Source organism: Melospiza melodia, chromosome 22 (genome assembly GCF_035770615.1).
Source record: "Melospiza melodia melodia isolate bMelMel2 chromosome 22, bMelMel2.pri, whole genome shotgun sequence".
In the NCBI taxonomy this organism is placed as follows: Eukaryota; Metazoa; Chordata; class Aves; order Passeriformes; family Passerellidae; genus Melospiza; species Melospiza melodia.
The window spans coordinates 4,820,341-4,833,566 of NC_086215.1; the positions used below are offsets into that span (position 1 = coordinate 4,820,341).

A 13,226-nucleotide genomic window follows, 5' to 3' on the forward strand; every position below is an offset into this window, starting at 1 on the left:
CACTGTGGGGACCGTGGGCAGGGCTGATGAGTCCCCAGTGCCCTGTCAGCTCCTTGCTGTGAAGGGACTCACCTCCTGTGAATCACCCAAGTGACAGAATCACGTCACCTCCTGCCAGCTGTGGGCACAGGATGCCAGACATGGTTTTTGCTCACAGGGGAAGCTGGTGATGACAGCAGGAGTGAGGGCCTGGCCCACAGGAAGCTGCAGGATTTTTGAGCATCTCTACTTTCCAATAGCAGCTTTCCAGTAATTTCTGGGTGTTTGAGTGGGTTTTGCTTTGATGCCAGCAAGGGGGGCTATTTACAGATGCGAATGAGATGGGACTGCTGTAGAAAGCGCCTCGAGCTGTTTATTTTCCAGCATCAGTCTCATTACATGATTATGACAATGGGAAGATGCCAGCAGCTCATAATCTAGGCAGCAGGCCAAAAAACTTAATGTTACAACTTACTTTATAAGCTTCTTGACCAATCACACAAAACAAAAGCACACTGACAGTAGTTCTATCCAATCACTATAAGCACACGGACCTTTGGTTCAAACAATGCTTGCTTATTTCCAATACAATACCTACTTCTAAGCCTTAAAACATAACACACAGAGCTCCATTATTAAGCTTTAACCTTCCTAATATCTTGCTAGATAAACTTTCTGTAGCTTAGGGAGTTATTCTAGACAAGTGTTAATACACAGGCCATTGTTCTATTTGTCCTTGCTTTTTCTACAGTTTAAATAATTTTTCTGCTGACCAATCTCATGGCTGCTGCTTAGCTCTACTCACAGTTCTGTTGTATCTGAAGCCTGCCTTTTGCAGCTTTCCCAAAACCCTCTAATTTTCCCTCTAATTTTGTAGATTCCCACACTGCTTGAGACGGCAGCACCTGGGGATGGGGAAAAGCCCAGAGTAGGAATGGCAGGCATGAAATTTCTCCAAACTTGCAACGGATGCAGAACAATAAAAGTGAATGGGTGAACAATTTTTCTTGGGTGGAATTATCAGGTCAAAAATCAGAGTTAAGAACTCTGCTTGAGTTCATGCTGGATGAGCGATCCTGCCCCTCAGCATGTTAGACAAGTCACATTCACACCTAGAGCTACTTCTACCAACAGGAGAGTTATTTATGAGTGTGATTAGCATAATTGATCTGCTGATGGATAGAGCTGCCACTGTCAGGCAGCAGAGCACACAGGTGTGATTTATATCTGAGATCAGGAATTGTTGGTGTATCCACCTTTCAGATGTCTCCTGTGCAAACATCCAGACACCTCTGGCTACTGTCAAAGTGGTGGAGGAGTAGAGAGCCTGAGCCAGCACTCACAGCCAAATAAAAAAGTCTATCAAGTCTCTTGGGGTGGTTCCAAATCTCAGCAAAATTAGGAAAATCTTGTGGGTGATGAGGCAAATTGGCAGGACCGTCCTGATCAACCCTTCTGCTTGCAAAACTGCCTGGCTGTGTGGAAAAGAGGGGGGAGACACGAGGTTTCTGTGGCTCAGTGGGGTTTCATGGCACAGATTTGCTGCAGGTCCCTCTCTGGGCTATGAGAGATGCTTGGAGGAAGTCAGGATTCAAGGCAGGTTTGATTTGTTTGGTGCAGGTTGGTGGGATGTGATGAAACATTGGGTTTGGGGAGTTTTGGGCTCAACCTCGTGTCCTCTCTGCCTGCTGTCCCCTGTAGGAGTGTTGGGGGGTAGAATGGTTGGGATCGATGGAGACAAGAGATCTCTGGAGCCAGGTCTGGAACTTGGGGTTTATTGCAAAGGGCCTGGGTGCAGGGCCCTGCTGGGAGCTGCCAAACACAGCTCAGAGCAGGCCTGAGAGAAGAGAGGGGGAGAGAGGATGAGAGGGTAAGGGAGTTAAAAAGGTAAGAGCGTAAAAGGGTAAGAGAGTAAAAGGGTAAGAGAGTGAGGTTCCCATTACAATACAACAAATCTTCTTTTGTGTTGAATATTCTGATTCTCACTAACCAATCTAGTACAAGATACAAATCCTACAGCATTTCCATACAGCCTATAAGAATCATTACATTACCACACTGTGTTACATTTTAAACCCTAAAAACTCCTCTTTGGGCCCCTTCTGCCAAGCTGTAGGGTCTGCTCTGACCCTTGGGCCTGTCTGCAAGCAGAGGGTGTTGTTCCATCAAAAGGGGATCACCTTCAGCTGGCCACACCATTGTTTTCCAGTTGTTCAGTAACTGAGGGATCTCAAAGCTTGCTTTCATTTCAATCTCGCTTATAGTTTCCATATTCTCAAAATCTTTTGCCAGACAATCATATTTATAAGGCTTTCCTGTTTCATCTTCCCTAACAGTCCCCTTTGGCAGGAGCAGCTGGTGATGAAGGCACAGACCGAGAGGTGCCTCCCAGTGCCTGGCAGGGTGAAGGAGAGCAGAGAAAGCAGCAGGAGGGACAGAGTGAGTGAGTAATGGTGGCAGCTGAGTCAGCAGTCAGTCATTGACAGTCCTTTCTCATGTGGTTGGAGTGAACATCACACCGTCAGCACTGGGTGCTGGAGGTGTTCCCGACCTCAGCACAACCAGCAGGCCTGCTTTGTTGAATTCCCCTTCCACCCCATACTCTGTTTCCTGATTGAGCTTTGTCCCCTGTACCTGTTCTCTGTGAACTTTAACCGAGAGAGGGGCCAGCAGGGGCCAGGGGACTTTTAGGGGACCGCAGACGCTTTCAGCCATTGCTGTTGGCTTTTGTGTCAGCCCAAAAGGTGCTTGCCAATGTGTGTCTGACTAAATGGAAAGATGAGGTGGATTTTTTCGTTGTTGTTGCTAAATATTTCCATGCATTTTTTGAGCTGATTTAAGAGGTGGCTGCTGAAGTCATTTGTGGTAACTGAGTAAGTGGAGTCAGGGTCAGAAACTCAAGGTCCCAACTCTGTTGTTTTGGATGTATAAATTAAATGTCCTTGAGCTTAATTTTTTTTTCCCTCCACAGCTCAGAACTGTTTAAAAAAATGAGAAAAGGTTGGAAAAATTTCAGGATCTGCACGTCAGCCTAACCTTATCCACTCTTTTCTTTCCCAGTGATCTGCACATCCTGCCCCAAGGGAATGCTCAGCCTCACGTTCTCCCTGTCACAGATACCATAGGATACTGGAGAATCTTTTTAAGTCATCTGAGGTATGAAATATAATTACTGTTGCTAGACATTGCAAGAGTTTTAAATTATCAATTTTGTTGAAATCTCTGCAGAGGGAGCTGAGCCTTATCTCCTTCCAGCCTGTGATAACACAGCCCACGGAGCCCTGTTCCTGTTCCTGTCACCTCAGTGCCCCAGTTCTCACCCTCTTGTCACACAGAGCAGAGCAATAACCTCTCACTGAAATGCTCATTAGCGAGTGATAATCCTGTCCTGTTCAGGCACATCCCTCCTGTTTGATCTGAACTTAGAGCAGCACGTCCACACCCAAACCAGGTTTATGGTGCTGCTCTCTGAGCTTGGCTGTGGCACCAGAACAACCATTAAACCTCTTGGCTGAAGCTCTGAGCTCCAACGCCAGAACTGGGGTGGTTTCACCTTTTTTTAAATGCAGAAGGAAAGGAGATGCCTGCTCCAAGCCAGGTAAGATTTAGCCTGCAGTTATTAACAGCAACAGGTTCTGCTGTGTTAGAAACTGCCCCCAGCTGATTCCTTTTGCTCATCTGAGACATTTCCATGGCCCTGGGAATGGCTCAGCAGGGAACCTCCAGGAATGCAGCCAGATCCATCCTGATTACCTGAGCCCTGGGCAGATCAAGGCTGATGTGGAGCAGGTGGAAAAGGGAGACCCAAAGCTTCTCCTCTTGGCTGAGCCATTCCTCACCTGGCAGGAGGTGGAGAGGTTTGTGTTTGCTTTGAACAAACACGGTGGTGCTGTGCAGGGACAGGTTTCTGTTCTGCAGTGCTCAGAGATGTCTCTGTGAGCTTGGCAGTGGCTGTGGAGGAAGCTGTGGATGTCACACGATGCTGGAGTGTGACTTTTCCGCGGGAGCAGCTTCTCCTGTGTGTGGCAGGAGCACGAGGGCTCTGAAAGGGCTGTTTTGAAGTGACTCTGCTGGGTGTTGTGTTTGAGTGTAGCCCTCTAACACCCCTTGGATGTACAGACACATCTCTGAAGGGTGGGCGGCAGCATGGGGGAGGTGGGAAGTTCACAGGGTCCAAAGGAAGAGCCATGTCCTGGCTCAGGGCCACACACAAGCAGTTCCTGAAAGGCACTTGGGACTTGCTGGTTTCTAAACCCCAAACTGGGCCCAGTTCCCTCCTCCCCTGGCAGCAGTGACGCAGCCACCCCTGAGCACAGCCCAGACTCTCTCAGGAGGCATCTCAGGTCACCCTGTGGCTTCTGCAATGTCCTCAGCTGCTGAGTGGGACAGCCAGCCCTGCCCTGTGCTGCTCAGTTCCTGTTCCCAGCAGAGCTCAGCACAGCCAGAGCTGATGTCACCTTCCTATCACTGTCTGTGGACCTGTGACTTCCTCGTGAGAGGATGAGGAAGGACAGACACAAATCTGTCACACTGACAAGTGACAGGGCACTGTGAGGGTATGGCTGGGGCTGGGCCAGGGCAGCTCAGGCTGGAGCTCAGGGCAAGGCTCTGCCCCCAGAGGGTGCTGGCACTGCCCAGGCTGCCCAGGGAATGGGCACGGCCCCGAGGCTGCCAGAGCTCCAGGAGCCTTTGGGCAGTGCTGCCAGGGGTGCCCAGGGTGGGGTTGCAGGGACAGGGCTGGATTTGATGATCCCTGTGGTCCCTTCCAGCTCAGGATTTCCCGTGCTCAGCTCTGTACCAGCACCTGCCTGCCCTGCACCAACCATGAGGCACTTTGCACACACCAAGCCATCCTTGGGAATGTTCTTTTCACTGGCTCTGAGAGGTGATGACTGGAGCAATGTGTGTCCTTGGGGATTGGTGACACTTCCCTGGGTGCTGTAAAAGAGAGAGTTATTTATGGGCTGCAGTCACTGCTCACACACTCAGGGGCTGGGCTGGGAGATCCCTTCAGTCCCTCCCAGCTCAGGATATTCTGTGCTACTCTGATTCCCTCAGTCCATGCAGCACCAGTTGAGTTTCCCATCCCTTTTCAGCAAGTGCAGATCCTGTCCCCCACAGGCAGTGATTTAATCCCAGGCTGTGCTCCTGGTCCTCCCTGGCAGAACTGGGGCACCAGGGTGGGATTGCTGGGGGTCTGGGCAGGGCCAGGACTGGCACTGGGTGACCCTTGGGGTCCCTTCCAGCTCAGAATATTCTGTCACTTGCTACAGCAAAATGTCCCCTGGTGCTGGGACATCTCCCTGGGTCTTGAAGGCACAGGGAGCCCTTCAGGACTGGCTCTCTGTTCTGCAATCACCCCTCTGCCCTCTCACCTCCCTTTCTGCAGCTGCTTCTTCAGAAGTTTCTCCACTTTTCCCTTCAGGCTGCTGCTCCAGCAGAGCTGTTTTCCCTCAGGGTGCCCAGCAGCTCCTCCCTCCATGGGGATGAAGGCAGCTTTGTCCCTCCCCTGAGCCCAGCTGGGGGGTGATGCTAGGATGGAAATTCAGGTGCAAAACTACCCCTGTGTGGGAGATAGGTGTGCTGGAATGGGGAAATACCTGGAATGGGAAAGAGTGTCCAGCCAGAAGCTTGGTGTCTTGGCTGTGTCCCATATTCCTGTCTCCCAGCACCTCATTGGGATGTCAGGAATTCCATGAACAGCCCTCACTCAGTCCCACTGCAGCTGTGACCCTGCTGGGGTGGAAGCACAGGCCATTTGTCCATCGGGTTGGGCAATGCTCCTTCTCACCCTTGGTGAAATAACAAATTGTCTTCTCCACTCTTCATGGGCCTTCCAGGAGAAATGCATCACCTACAGGCAAACAAAACCAAAATTAGATGCCAATTTTGTAAAGATGGGGAAAAGCAAGGCCATTAGAGCTTCAAACCTCCTCCAGGTGCACCCAGGTCCTGCCTAAACACAAAGCCTGGACTTTACAGGAATGGGATTGAGCTGGGCCTTGCCCCAGTTCTCTCCAGCCAAAAGCTGCCTTACAGACACCTTGTTGGTGCTGAGCAGGAGGTGAGGTGGAATTTGGGGAGCTGCTGGTGTGAGGAGCCCAGGGGAGCAGTGCTGGGCTGCTTCACCCACCACTGGTTTCTGTTTCCCTGCTCTGGCTGTGACTGGAAGTTGCACGGCTGAAAAACAACATGGTAAAGGCCCATCCTTACCCCCATTAACTCTGCTCAGACCAGTGTGGTTGCAGCAGAAATGAGCCTGGCACAAGGACTATCTTTTATTTTTAGCCTGACTGGAAGGAGAAAGAATAGAAATTTTGTCATTGAGCAATTTCCGGCCTGGTTTTGCAAACTCCAGAAGATTCTGGTGCTCAGGTAAACACTCCAAGTGCTCAGAGCTTTGCAGCTCTTCATCACTTCCCATCACCTCTGCCAACCATCATGCACAGCAGAGATGGAAAGGGTTGGGATGGAGGTGGCTAGAAGGAAAAGAAGCGTTTTCCTGCAGTGCCTCCATCCCTTGGCTGCCCAAGCCCTGGTGGAGCTGCAGGGCCAGCCTGGGATTAGCACTCAGGGAGGGCCAGGTATGAAATGCCAGCTGTAAAACCTGGTGTGGCACAGCAAATTGGAGCCCTGACGGTGAGCACGAGGCTGTGGCTTGACAGTAAAGCTGACACACTGAGAAATCATCTTCCCAGTTACGTCAGAGCCAGGAAACTCAGAGAGAGAAATGTCCTTTCCATTACAAGATGTACCTGCTGTTCACTTGACTCAGAACTCTCCCCATCCAAGAGGCAAAGCAAATATCCCTGAGGGAAGGTTTAGTTTGGGAGCAGAGCTCTCCTGAGGCTGTGAAATGTCACTGGGAGGTTGTTTGGAGCAGCACGGTTCAATCTGGGCCTGGGTGTTTGCTGCCTCAGGGAGATCCCCAGCAGCCATTGCTGCTTTTGCATTTTAGCTTTTATATTTTCCCTACCTTTGTAACCCTGCAATTCTTTAGTGTGTAACTCCAAACTCCACAATCATTGTGAGCTGCTGTTTCCCCATTTGGGGCAGACACAACAATTCCTCTCCAGGCCTGGCAATCAAGGACACCTCACTGCCTCGGGCCCCAGAGATGGAAACAAAAGTGAGTTTGGAGCAAACTTGGGTCAATGACTTCATTAGCTGAAACTGTAATTGGCAGATTAACCCCAATATACAAATGGCCAAACTTATAAAAGTGTGAAACCTATGAAACCATCATCCATTTTGGGTGTAGGCCCTGGAGGGCTTTGTCTGCCTGAAATGTGCCTGAAGGCCCTTCAATAAATATTCCTGCTTTTTATTACCTTAATTTTGTCTGGCCTCTGTTTTTAGGTAGCCCCAAAAGGCATCACTACAGAGCAGGATGCAAGGAAAAAAGCCCATCCTAATAAATTTCAAAACTTAATTAGTTCTGTCTCATTGTTTCTGCTAGCTGGCTGCTCTCTAGAGTATAATGAAATACATCTTCCAGTTTTCTTCTGAAGGAAAGAGAACCTCTCAAACAGCACTGGAGAGCTCCCACTTGGCCATGCCCAAGCTGCAGAACAGGAGTGTGGGGAAAAATGTCTTTAAAATGCACTTTTTCTCAGAGAATAACACAAAGTGAGTTTTTTGCGGGGCACACCAGCCTCTTCTCCATGCCTAGAAACAGCATGGAATAATCCTGAGCTGCACAAACTCGACCTGCCCTGTCCCAGAGGGAAACACCGATTTCCTGTGGTGCCATTCTGGAGCTCCTGTGGGCTGGAAATGCTTTACAAATATTAGCACAAGGAACTGTTTCAGAGCATTTTTCTTATGTACTTCAGTCGTTTCTTCAGGGAGAAAAAGCACTTGCTCACCCAGCCACCCACACTACACAAAGCACAAACCCTAGACAGGTTTGTAGGTGAGTTATGAACCCCAGAGGGAAAACTAAACCTGACTTCAGCCCATTGCCCGTCTGCCCTGTGTAAGAGCCTGAGATGTGGGACTCCCAAAATGCTGTTTATTGTATATAAAGTGCTCTCTATTGTATACAAAATGCTGTTTAATGTATATTACAGCTCTTCAAAATGCACTTTATTGTATAGAAGATTTTACACCAGTTTTGGGTCATGGTAACAGAGCCACACCTAAAGCTGCCAGCTACAGCTATAGAGAAGCCTGAAGCCCCTTTAGTTCTGGTTACAATGCATTATATATTTTTCTGTGATGAGCATCTTAATACATAACAACCAATAAGCATTATACACAATACCTTTACTTTTACCTATAGCCTGTCATAACTATCATTACCATTATGTTCAATAATATCCAATCACATGAGTTAGTATGGTACAATTTAAGCTTAAAGTTGTTTCTCAGTTTTCTTGCAGTGGAAAATTCTTAGACCCTTTTTTCTACTTGCCACATCAACATGTCTGTTTGCCTGTGGTATTTTCTGCTTTTCCTAAGACCTGTTTCTACTTGGAAAAAACATACTTGGAAAATTCTTAGACCCTTTTTTCTACTTGCCACATCAACATGTCTGTTTGCCTGTGGTATTTTCTGCTTTTCCTAAGACCTGTTTCTACTTGGAAAAAACATATTTTTGTTCGTGGTCAACATATCCTTTAATCATAAAATCTCTTTCCAACTTGACTTAACCTTTGCTTTTTTAGTTGTCCACTAAGACTGGCTCAGCAATCCTCAGTTTACACATCCATTGTTCTTCTATATCAAAACTTGTTCCCATCTCTATTCTGCTCTCAGGTTCTACATTCAGAGATCTTTCTGCCAAGCACACATAGCTGTGAGACTTTCTTGTCAAACTTCCATCCTTCCCAACAGCCCTGGCTGGTTCTGGCAGGCAGTGAGTGCAGGACTCTCCCACCAGTGGAAGTGCTCCCCTGCTGGGGTCTCACACTGCTTTTGCACAGGTGCTTTTCTCCCAGAGGTGTTTTCAGCCTCAGAGAGTGGCAGAAGTTTGACTTCCATAAACCCAGCAGTGAAATGGGGACAGGGATGCACCTGCACTGCTATTGATGCAGGATTCTCCCAGCCCAGGAATAATGTGCTCTGACTCCATGATTTCAGAATGCTGAACAATTATTTATTAAGCTATATTATATTACATTAATACTATACTATAACTATACTAAAAAGATACTAAAGAAAACCTCATGACTGTCTCAGAAAGCCAGGACACAGCTTTGATGCAGTTGGCCAAGGAATCAAAACAACCCTCACTTGTCAGGATCTTTAGCTTGTCAGAGTGACCTCAAGAAAAGTTGGAAAGTCTCTTTTTCCCAGCCTGGCACTGGAAGAAGGAGTCAGAGCTCTTCATTTCTCAGTCTCAAGGTTGTTTATTTTGTCTTATCTATAAAATTCTTTTTCCTGTCCTGCCAAGGTCCGTCCAGCAGGACAGTTCCAGGCACTCTGCCTGCCCCCAGGGCAGTGTTATGTCTTTATACTAAAAACTACGTGTACAATGTTTACAATTACTTCCCAATACCCATCACCTATGTTAGACAGTGAGCTTCTACTCTAAACCAATCCAAAAGTGCCACCATCACAGCAGAAGATGGAGGCCAAGAAGAAGAAGGAGAAAGGCTGGACATACCCAGATCCCTCCATCTTGTGCCCTGAAACCCCATTCTAAAAACCCCAAAATCTACTTTTCCACCCTGTGATAACTTCACTATTATTCTGCCTAAACTGTTGTGGCTTGCTGATCTTCATCTAAGGCTGGTAATTTGCTCCACGGGTCACAATCAAACCCACAGGTGTTCTGGGCTCTGTACCAGGGTCTCTGAGCCCCCTGGCAGGGGTGTTGGCTGCTCAGGACAGCCAGAGGGATGTCTTGGGTCCTGACACTCACTGGTGTCCATTTAACAAATCACTTTGGGTAAACAATCTCCATAACGCATTCCACATGTGCCAAACAACAGGCGCAGCAAATAGAGATAAGAATTGTTTTCTCTTCTTCTCTCTGTGCTTCTCCAGGAGAAATCCTTGGAGAAGCTGTGCCTGCTGCTCTCTGTGAAGAGAGCACAGTGTCCTCCAGTGTCCCCTGGTGCTGTGCAGGCACAGGGAGCCCTTCAGGACTGGCTCTGTGTTCTGCAATCACCCCTCTGCCATCTCACCTCCCTTTCTGCAGCTGCTTCCTCAGAGGTTTCTCCACTTTTCCCTCCAGGCTGCTGCTCCAACAGAGCTGTTTTCCCCCAGGCTGTCCCAGCAGCTCCTCCTCCATCGGGATGAAGGCAGCAGGAAATCCAGACAGACTGAGCTGGGTCAGGAGCTCTGCACAGAGGATTTTGCTCTGTGCTGGGGCACAAGCTCCCAAAGCCACTGCAGGGTATGGGCAGCAGCTCTGCTTTCCCTTCCCACCCACAGAAACGAGTGTGAGAGCCAATTCTCTCACTCTGAAGTGTCTGGCTTTGTCAGCTGCAACAAAACCCAGGCATGAAGCAGATTTTCCCTGGGTGAAACTCACCTGACTCAGCGTTTCAGGTGTTCTGTGTCCACAGGCTGGACTTTGCACCGCAAATTCTGGCTTCCTTTTTCACTTTTACTGTTTAAAATGCATTGCAAGCCATGCTGGTTTGATTGTTTAAGCAGAAAAGGTGGGGTTTTTTTCCCACCAGGGAATGGAAGGGCTGAGCTGGATTTATTATTTTTAACAAAAGAATAAATAAAAATATATTAATATATAAAAATGTATAAAACAGATAAAAATAAAATAAATTTTGAGGTGGGTGTGTGAGGGGTGTGTGCCCACCTCTCTGGGAAGATCAAGACCAAAAAGGTTCCATTTCTAGTAAGATATGGAAATTTTAATCATCAAGAACAAGAATTTATTCTCATGGCGTTACATGCCAGTTAGCTGAGGTAATTTTCCTTTATGACATTACCTATTTAATTTCCATTACAAATAAATCAAAAGCTAAATTGCCCAAAGGTCATTCAGGGGAACACTTTGCCATGGCTGGCTGGCATGGAGAGCTGGGGGTTTCCTTCCCTTGGCACATCCCTGCATGGGAACATGCCTGACGTGTTTGCAGAGTGAAAACTCACGAATATTTCACCTGAACAACTCCCTCATGTCTGCACACATCTCCTCAGCATGGATGGGATGGGTCCATGCATTTCCTGGCATTTGAGGAATGAAAGGAAACATCTCCAGGACTGCCTGTTTCATTCCCAGCCATCCCAGCCCTTTTTCCTGGAGGAAATCCAACCTGGCTCGTGGCCCATCTGTTCCCAGATGTGCTGGGATAAGGATCAGCCTTTGATCTCTCACAGGAGGCTCAGCAGATGCAGAGGTTGGAGGGCTCCTGTTGCTGCAGAAGGGGTTGGGATGAGCCATGGAGGGACTTTTGGGACTGGCATAGGGCTGAGCTGAATCCCTTCACCTCCCTCAAGCCCGGAGGAAGCAGCATCACAAAGCACTGTGGGGAATAAGAGCCCTATGTGTTAATCTATGTCCAGATTAATTAGTTTATAGAGAGGATGGACCTGGAGAGCTTTGCTTTGGCAAGGAAAATCTCCTCATTGCGCCTGGGGATGATCCCAAGGTTATCCTGCCCATCCAGGAGGGTTTCTCTCAGGAGTTGGTGCTGCCTTCTCACAATGCTCCCCTTGGTTCAGCCCCCCTGAACGTGAATTTGTTTTAATTAGTCAAGTTCGTTAAGCAGTCCTTGCAGCCATCCTTACAGGGGTAAATATATGAGTCTGTGAACTCTGAGTGCTTCCAGACAGCTGCCATTTTTCAGCAGAGTCAGCTCCTCAGCCCCTGTTTCTATGGCTTGCTTGGGTTTCACTGATTCACAGAATTCACAGAATCACTGGGTTGGGTTGGAAGAGACCTTCAAGATCATCGAGTCCAACCCAGCCCCAACCCCTCAACTCAACCCTGGCCCCCAGTGCCACATCCAGGCTTTGTTAAACACACCCAGGGATGGGGACTCCACCACCTCCCTGGGCAGCCATTCCACAACTTTATCACTCTTTCTGTAAAAAATTCTCCCTGCTATCCAGCCTGAATTTCCCTTGGCACAGCTCGAGGCTGTGTGCTCTGGCTGTGTCAGTGCTGCTGCAGACAGAGCCCAGCCCCAGCTGAGCACAGGCACCTTTCAGGAGCTGTGCAGTGATGGGGGCAGCCCTGAGTCTCCTTTTCTCCAGGCTGAGCACCCCCAGCTCCCTCAGGGCTTCCTCACAGGGTTTGTGTTCCCAGCCCCTCTCCAGCCTCGTTGTCCCCTCTGGATGCTCTCATCTCAATGTCCTTCCCAAGCTGAGGGGCCAGAGCTGGACACAGCACTCAGGGTGTGCCCTCACCAGTTGAGGTTTAACTAAATTTACCTAAATTAAGCGACACAAAACTGATTAAATTCAAAGAGTGAGCAGACACTGGGTGTTGGGAGCACTTTGAGCTGACAACCAGTGCTCATTGTCCAGGGGCTCTGCTCTCATCCCTCCCTCTGTGGGAGCAGCCTCAGGATGTGTGTCCTTCCTTGTATCTTCATCAAGTCTGGACAATTGTGTTGCTCTTTGCTGCTGCAGCCTTTTCTCTTACTCTGGGAATGCAAAAAATGATGGAGAATTACAGAAACTGCAACATTCTGGCAAGGAGACTGGAAAGTTTTTTGCATTTGGGGTTATCTCACTCTTACATTTTATTAAGAGCTCAAGACTGTAGTGGTAGCCCCTGGCTGATGGTGATGGTGCTAATTAGAACTGGACAAGATATTTTTATCAGCAGTTTATCCATTGAAATCTCAAATTGAGGACAACCAAGACAAACTGTCAAATTCTGCATTGATTTTCAATTTTTTTGTTTTGAAGCCCAGAGTGCTGCATTTCAGCATTTTTCAGAATGGAATGTTACATTATTAAATGAGGCCCCGGTGTTAAATTTAGATACCTTTTGATTAAAAAAGGAAAAAGAAAAAAAAAAAAAGCTTAGTCTCCATGAGAAGATTTAATTTGACACCCTGACCTTCCCCTGACAATTTTTTACTCCATGTTCAGGAAGAAAAAAAAGTTTTTAATGGCTTTGACCTTAATTTTATGATGGATGTGAAACAGAAATTTATTCAGTGAGTGACAAATGCGGCTGTTTCTCAGTGCCACCATCTAGGGCTGAAAAATGAAGGTGGTTTCTTGTGGAGTTCTATAATTCTGGCAAAACCAGAGGGACAGGGAAAGGAGAGTGGCAGGGACAGGAGTGACCCCGTGCTCCTGCTGCCATCAGGGATGAA

The 13,226-nt window shown here is 48.0% G+C and overlaps 1 long non-coding RNA gene across 1 annotated transcript; it reads right to left on the reverse strand.

Moving 5' to 3' along the window:
• Positions 1–4,754: 4,754 nt before the first annotated feature.
• LOC134428361 (uncharacterized) lies at positions 4,755–10,365 on the reverse strand. Its single transcript, XR_010030374.1, has 3 exons — positions 10,113–10,365; positions 5,580–5,833; positions 4,755–4,917 (listed from the first exon to the last, which is right to left on the reverse strand). It is a non-coding gene; the product is annotated as an uncharacterized LOC134428361 (long non-coding RNA).
• Positions 10,366–13,226: the final 2,861 nt, after the last annotated feature.